Raw genomic sequence first — 6,000 nt, forward strand, 5'->3', positions numbered from 1 at the left:
GCATTTAATTCTGAGTTTTAATTACTAACTAAGTTTTCAATTTATATGACATGCATTTTGAGTCCAACCCACTACTAGAAAATCCAACAGCAACAAAAGAAACATTGTGCTCAAGGAACAAGCTCGAGCAGCCATGGTACACTATTTTCTCTTGCGAAGGACGTCAAAGCCCGGGCTTAGGAGGCCCAAACCTTGCCAAAATCCAAATCAAGGATTAAGACTACATCTCGAGTCCTCACCAACAATAAATACTGTTTGCATTTAAGAACAAAAGGACGAGCTTCATCATTCCACAATCACTAGAACATAGGGAAGTTTCAAAAACTACTAAAGACGCCTGCCAAAACTTTAACTATACTGATAATGCATTTTACTGATGTTCATGCTTAAATCCAAACCTAAACTCAAAAACAGCCTAAAAAAACTTCAAAACCATTCACCTTCCTCAATACCAAACAGTCCCAAATTCTAGATAATTAGCACAAGTCGCTTAAATCCAAATTCAACACCCAAACTTCTAGAAGAGCATAAGTTCATTTCTGCAACACATCAATAACCTAAGATAACTGATCTAACATGTACAACATATGATCCATTACAGAACATTCAAAGAAATAAAAAAACAAAAAAAAGAGAATCTGAAGCAATTTGTATTCAATCAGGCCTCATTTGGAAACACATGTTCTTAGCTACTTGTTGACAGTGGTTTGAAGTAATACCTGGTAAGGAACAAGGAAAAACAAAAGAGGTAGAAAATCAGCAGTAAGCAGTAGCAGAACCAGAACCCAGCAATACCAATGAAATAGTAAAACCCCCACAGCAACTCAAAACCAGCTTTTAAAATCCCAAAATCAAACCATCTTCAGCTCGGGTGCAAGATTTGAAGTTTTCAGAGATTCTAACTAGTGAAGAAGATCAGAAAATCAACACCAAACAGATTTTTTGAGCAATTTTTCACAAAGAAAGTGCAGGGAAATCAGTGTTATTCCCAAGTTTTCAGCTGTTTCAGTTTTACAAGATTTTCCTTCTCTAATTTTTCTCTTTTTTGCTAGTGAAGTAAGGATGCCTTTATAGACAAGGTATTAGGGCAACAATGCTGAAAACAATTTTGCACTTTAAACCTTTTGAAATTTTGGTTTTAGCTTAGATAACCCTAGTGTAAAGATCAGAAATTCAGTTAAGTCCTAATGATAGCTTCTGGGAAGCTTCCTATTTCAGGTATAGAGAGATTTTCTACTTACAATTCCCAGATCACCCTTAAAATCCCCTGTTATTTACCCTTCAATTATTAACATGGGTTAAGCTAGACCATAGTCCAAATAAACCAGTCTCTTAACTAGGTCAGTGGTGACCATAGTTACTATGAGAGACTTGAATACTCAGAAACGATTAAACGAAACCATAGAAAAAGAACAAATCCAAAACTGGAGGATAAACTCACACAATTCTGATTTTAGTCTTAAACTAACTTTAGCTAATCAAACTAAAATCGAACTTGACTAACTAAAGATAATCAGTCACAAACAACGAAAAACAAAAGAAATAAATAAAACTGAACCAAATGAAAACAGAAAGGAACTACAGTGTATAAAATTAGTGGGAGAAAGGAGGAAAATTTACCAAACATGGTGGAATGCCTTGACGACATGAGGCGTATCAATGAGAGTGAACAATTGCCTCGGAACTTGATGAACTCGTCAAAGTCTGGCATCCTCGGAATGAATTAAAATCACTGTCGATTTATTGTTCTCGTTAAGAACAATCAACCCGCATAGACTATAATTCAAAACGAAGCCAGGCCTTGAACGGAATCAGAAGACGAGAGAGATTAAGGTTGAATCTTCTTAGATTTAGAACTAGGGAGGTCCTGTTAGGGTTTTCAGGAAATAGGCGTATGGATAAGTTTTGGGACGGTCTGGACTTTAACTGGTATGAGTTTGGGTGGGTTAAGGTTTGAAGGTCCAAACTTCGATCGAAGATTCGAAGAGTTCCATGATGATTCGAAGGCAACAAATGACGGATTCATTATGAGGGGAGGAAGAGGGTGCTACGGTGTAAATCTGGTGTGGATTGGAGGTCAACCGCCGCTGCTGGCAATTTCCGATGGGCGGCGGACAGTGGTGAGAGGAGGGTGTGATGAAGAAGACGATACTATGTTAATGTTCTAAGGTTTTCGGACAGTCTTATGTGATTAGGGTGAGGCTTTGCTGGCCGTTCGATGAAGAGGAATGAAAGGATTAGATTGATTTGTCTTGACGAAACTCAAAATAACGTAGTATTGGCCTGATACTACGTCGCTTGAATTGTTTAGGAGACTGAAAGGTCGGACTGGATTGGGGCTGGTTTTGGACGGGTTTAAGGGTGCAATTGTTTGGGCTTGAGAGAATTAAAATAAAATGGCCCAAAAATCTGATTCTTTTCTTTTCCCTTTCAAAATTCTTTTTAATCCCTTTTTCTTTTAAAAACAAAAATAAAAATAAAGTAAAACCTAATTAAATTCCTAACCCAAATTATCCTACCAAATTAAATTAATTAACTCTAACTAATAATTACCATAAGTAATTAAAAACCAAATTTAAAGGGAAAACTACCAAAATTTCAAAAATTAAAATTAAAAAGTGCAAAAGTAAACTATTTTTTGTGATTTTTCCATTTTTATAAAATAACTAATTTTTTAATTAATCCTAAAATATAGAATTAAATCCTAAATTCAAATGCAATATATTTTTGTATTTTTCATTAATTAAACAAAGTTAACATGCGCAGAAAAATGCTACAAAAATCCACGAAATTGCAAATAATGGGAAAATTTTATTTTCTTGAATTTGTAGGAGTAATTCATATAGGGCAAAAATCACGTGCTCACAAACGTAATGTTATTCCATAAGTGATTCCACTCTTAACAGTTTAAGGTTAGAAAGTGAAGCGCCACGACGCTCACGAGGTACAATGTATATTATGATAAAATATGACTATGAACTTTTACATGTATTATATGTACCTTCTTTTTTTCAAATATGTATTAATGTGTACATTGTTATATACAAAGAATGTTGCTAGAATAATTATGCATAGCAATTGTACTTGTATTTTAAATATGTATGATTTTGTGTAAGTATGTATCTAATAATTGCGTTCTTTATATTTGGATAATTCCTATCTTGCAAAAATAAAAATTGTGTTTGAAGTTTTATGTCTTCAGCAATGTACACGTCAAGAACAATTATACATACTCGCTCAAAGGTTCTTACACAATGTCAAGATACTTTAGTTGTGAAAGTATAATCAATTGACAATACATTGCTCCAAAAATACTTTACACCCCAAAAGATAATAGACCTGCAAAGAAATTAGGGGTTGGGTTGAGCCATATGAACACATGCAGATCAAAGGAAAGCAATAAAAGGAAATATGAATGAATAATCCATCAAAGATACTAACACAATGTCAACATACTTCAGTTGTAGTTGAAGGTACAATCAATGACATTCCGAGAGAGTTTACTAACGTATTTCTCATGCATTGCATTCATTTACATGTGCATTTACCCATGACTCAGACGGCGTTGTGCATGCTTATATATGCATATATATATATATATATATATATATATATATATATATATATATATATATATATATATATAGGATATGGAAAAAGGTTACGGTATTATATACGCACCACCACCTGATCAGCTGGTATACGTTGATGATTTTGCCCACTGTGGCACCAGATGGCGTTATATACGCGTATATATGTAAATATATGTATATGAGATATGAAAAAAGGTTATGACTTTATATACGCACCACCACCTAATCAGCTGGTATACGTTGATGATTTTGCCCACAGTGGCACCAGATGGCATTATATACGCGTATATATGTAAATATATGTATATGTGTTGATACCCAATTTTTCCCTATATATTTTCAATATGCAAGATACTTCAAAATAGCATATATATGCATATATAAGCATGCCCAAGTGCCTTATTATTTTTTCCATAATTTTTAAGATTTTTAAATTTGATTTATTTTTCTTTTTTATCCATAAAATCCCCAATAATTATTTCCAAAATTATTATTTTGATAATTCATCTATGGGATTTTTCTATTCGTGCCAAAATATGGCTAAAATAATTTTTACAATTTTGTTTAGTATTTTTAAAGCTAAATTGCATATAATTGCAATATTAGCCCTTTTAAGGTTTAATTAGGTTTTATATTTTAACATTGGGTCATGTATTTTAAAATTTTTAATTATGTGTTATAAATCATTTTAACCCTTTCAATTTAGTTTCCAAAAAATAGTTACTATTTTTATAAATTAAAAAAGGGAAAACTGGCTATTTAAATAATAGCCCCTTTTGTATTTCAATTATAACCAAATTGGACCTCAATTCCCCAGCCCAATTTTAATATTAACCCGACCCTAACCCTTTTAGACCTTACCCAAACCCGTATCCCTACCTACCCCTTTAATCTAGGCTGTTGATAATTCAGATCAACGACCACCATTCCCCCTTACCATTTTTAACCCAAAATGACCCCTAACCTTATTCATTTGTTACCGACCCGCCGCCCTTGAATCCACACTCCTCTCAAACTCTCTCTGAAACCTAAGGCTAACCCTAGCTGCCTCCACCCAAATCCACCCTAAACCCTTGCAATCCTTGCTCAATCCATGGACTCTCATGGCCGTTTGAGATGTATACCGGTCTTCTATGTCTCCTGGTGGACTATTTTCGTGATTTCATGGAAAGATATCAAATAGATCTGGTCCAGTCCTTGATCAACTTCTAGCCGTGGTCCTTTTCCGGCCATCCATGGCTGCTCGAGTCAGATCCATGGCTTTTCCGGCTAAAATCGGTAACGATCTAATATTTTCTTATCCTCTCTAGGTTCTCTGAAACCCTAGCTCTTGAGACCTTTTACTTTTCTTTGAGATCTGTCTTCGATCTAGATAAATCCATGGGTTTTAACCGATCTTTTCTTCGTCTCTTTTATTTCTTTGAAAAAAACCTAGTTAAAATCTTCCGATCTCTTAGATCTGTGGTGGATCTATGAGATTCTTAAGGTTTTCGCTTGTTTTCCTAAACAATGTTTCTCTGATTTCAAAAAGTTTCTCTATTTTTTAAAACTAGGGTTTCAAAACCCTTTTTTTGTTGCAAAAAATGATTTCTTTCTAATTATTATGATTTTAGCATGTTTAAACGTTACTTGAGACTTTCCTTTTGGCTCGATTCATTTTGTCAAGGAACCCTAATACTTCTGGGGTTCGATTCGAAGTTTGACTTTGTTTGCAGTGTGTTTGCATGATTGTTATGAACCTTCTGGGCTTTATGTGTGTTCTATATTCTCTTGTGCTTCTCGTTTTGATCTATTCTTAAGGTTTCTTTGATTTTGTCTGAAACCTTGTTATTTATAGGTCCAACCATTTGTTTTACTGATTGCTTACACAATTTGTGGTGATTCTGTATGATCTCCTTATGTCTACACCTTTGATTTTGTGTATTTTTCTTGTAACCCTATACTGATTTTCGAAAATAGCTACATTACTTTCGTGATACTTTCCTTGGATAGTACTGATTCCCTACGATTTTCAATCTCATCCGTGATTCTTTGAACTAATTTTTAAAATCAATTTGTAATCTGCCTGTTTATGTGCCCAATATACTGTTATTATACTTTCCTTATTTGAAAATATTCTGTACTTAGTCCCTATTACATGCATCATGCTTTTACTATTCCTATTATGGCAAAATCAGTCTTGCAAACAATTATATTTCTTATTTGATACAACTTGTACCCGTCTGAACTATGACTCCCTAATTAAAGGGAGTCTGGGTCTTTAATTGATTCTAGATGGTATTATTTCTATAATTATGATCAGTCAATACTTGTTACCTTATTTTCTACTCGTTTTCAAAGCTACAAATACCCTACCCTCTCTTCTATAAAGACACGAACAACTGAGTTCAAAAACACACACTTACAC

Source organism: Nicotiana tabacum, chromosome 3 (assembly GCF_000715075.1).
Source record: "Nicotiana tabacum cultivar K326 chromosome 3, ASM71507v2, whole genome shotgun sequence".
In the NCBI taxonomy this organism is placed as follows: Eukaryota; Viridiplantae; Streptophyta; class Magnoliopsida; order Solanales; family Solanaceae; genus Nicotiana; species Nicotiana tabacum.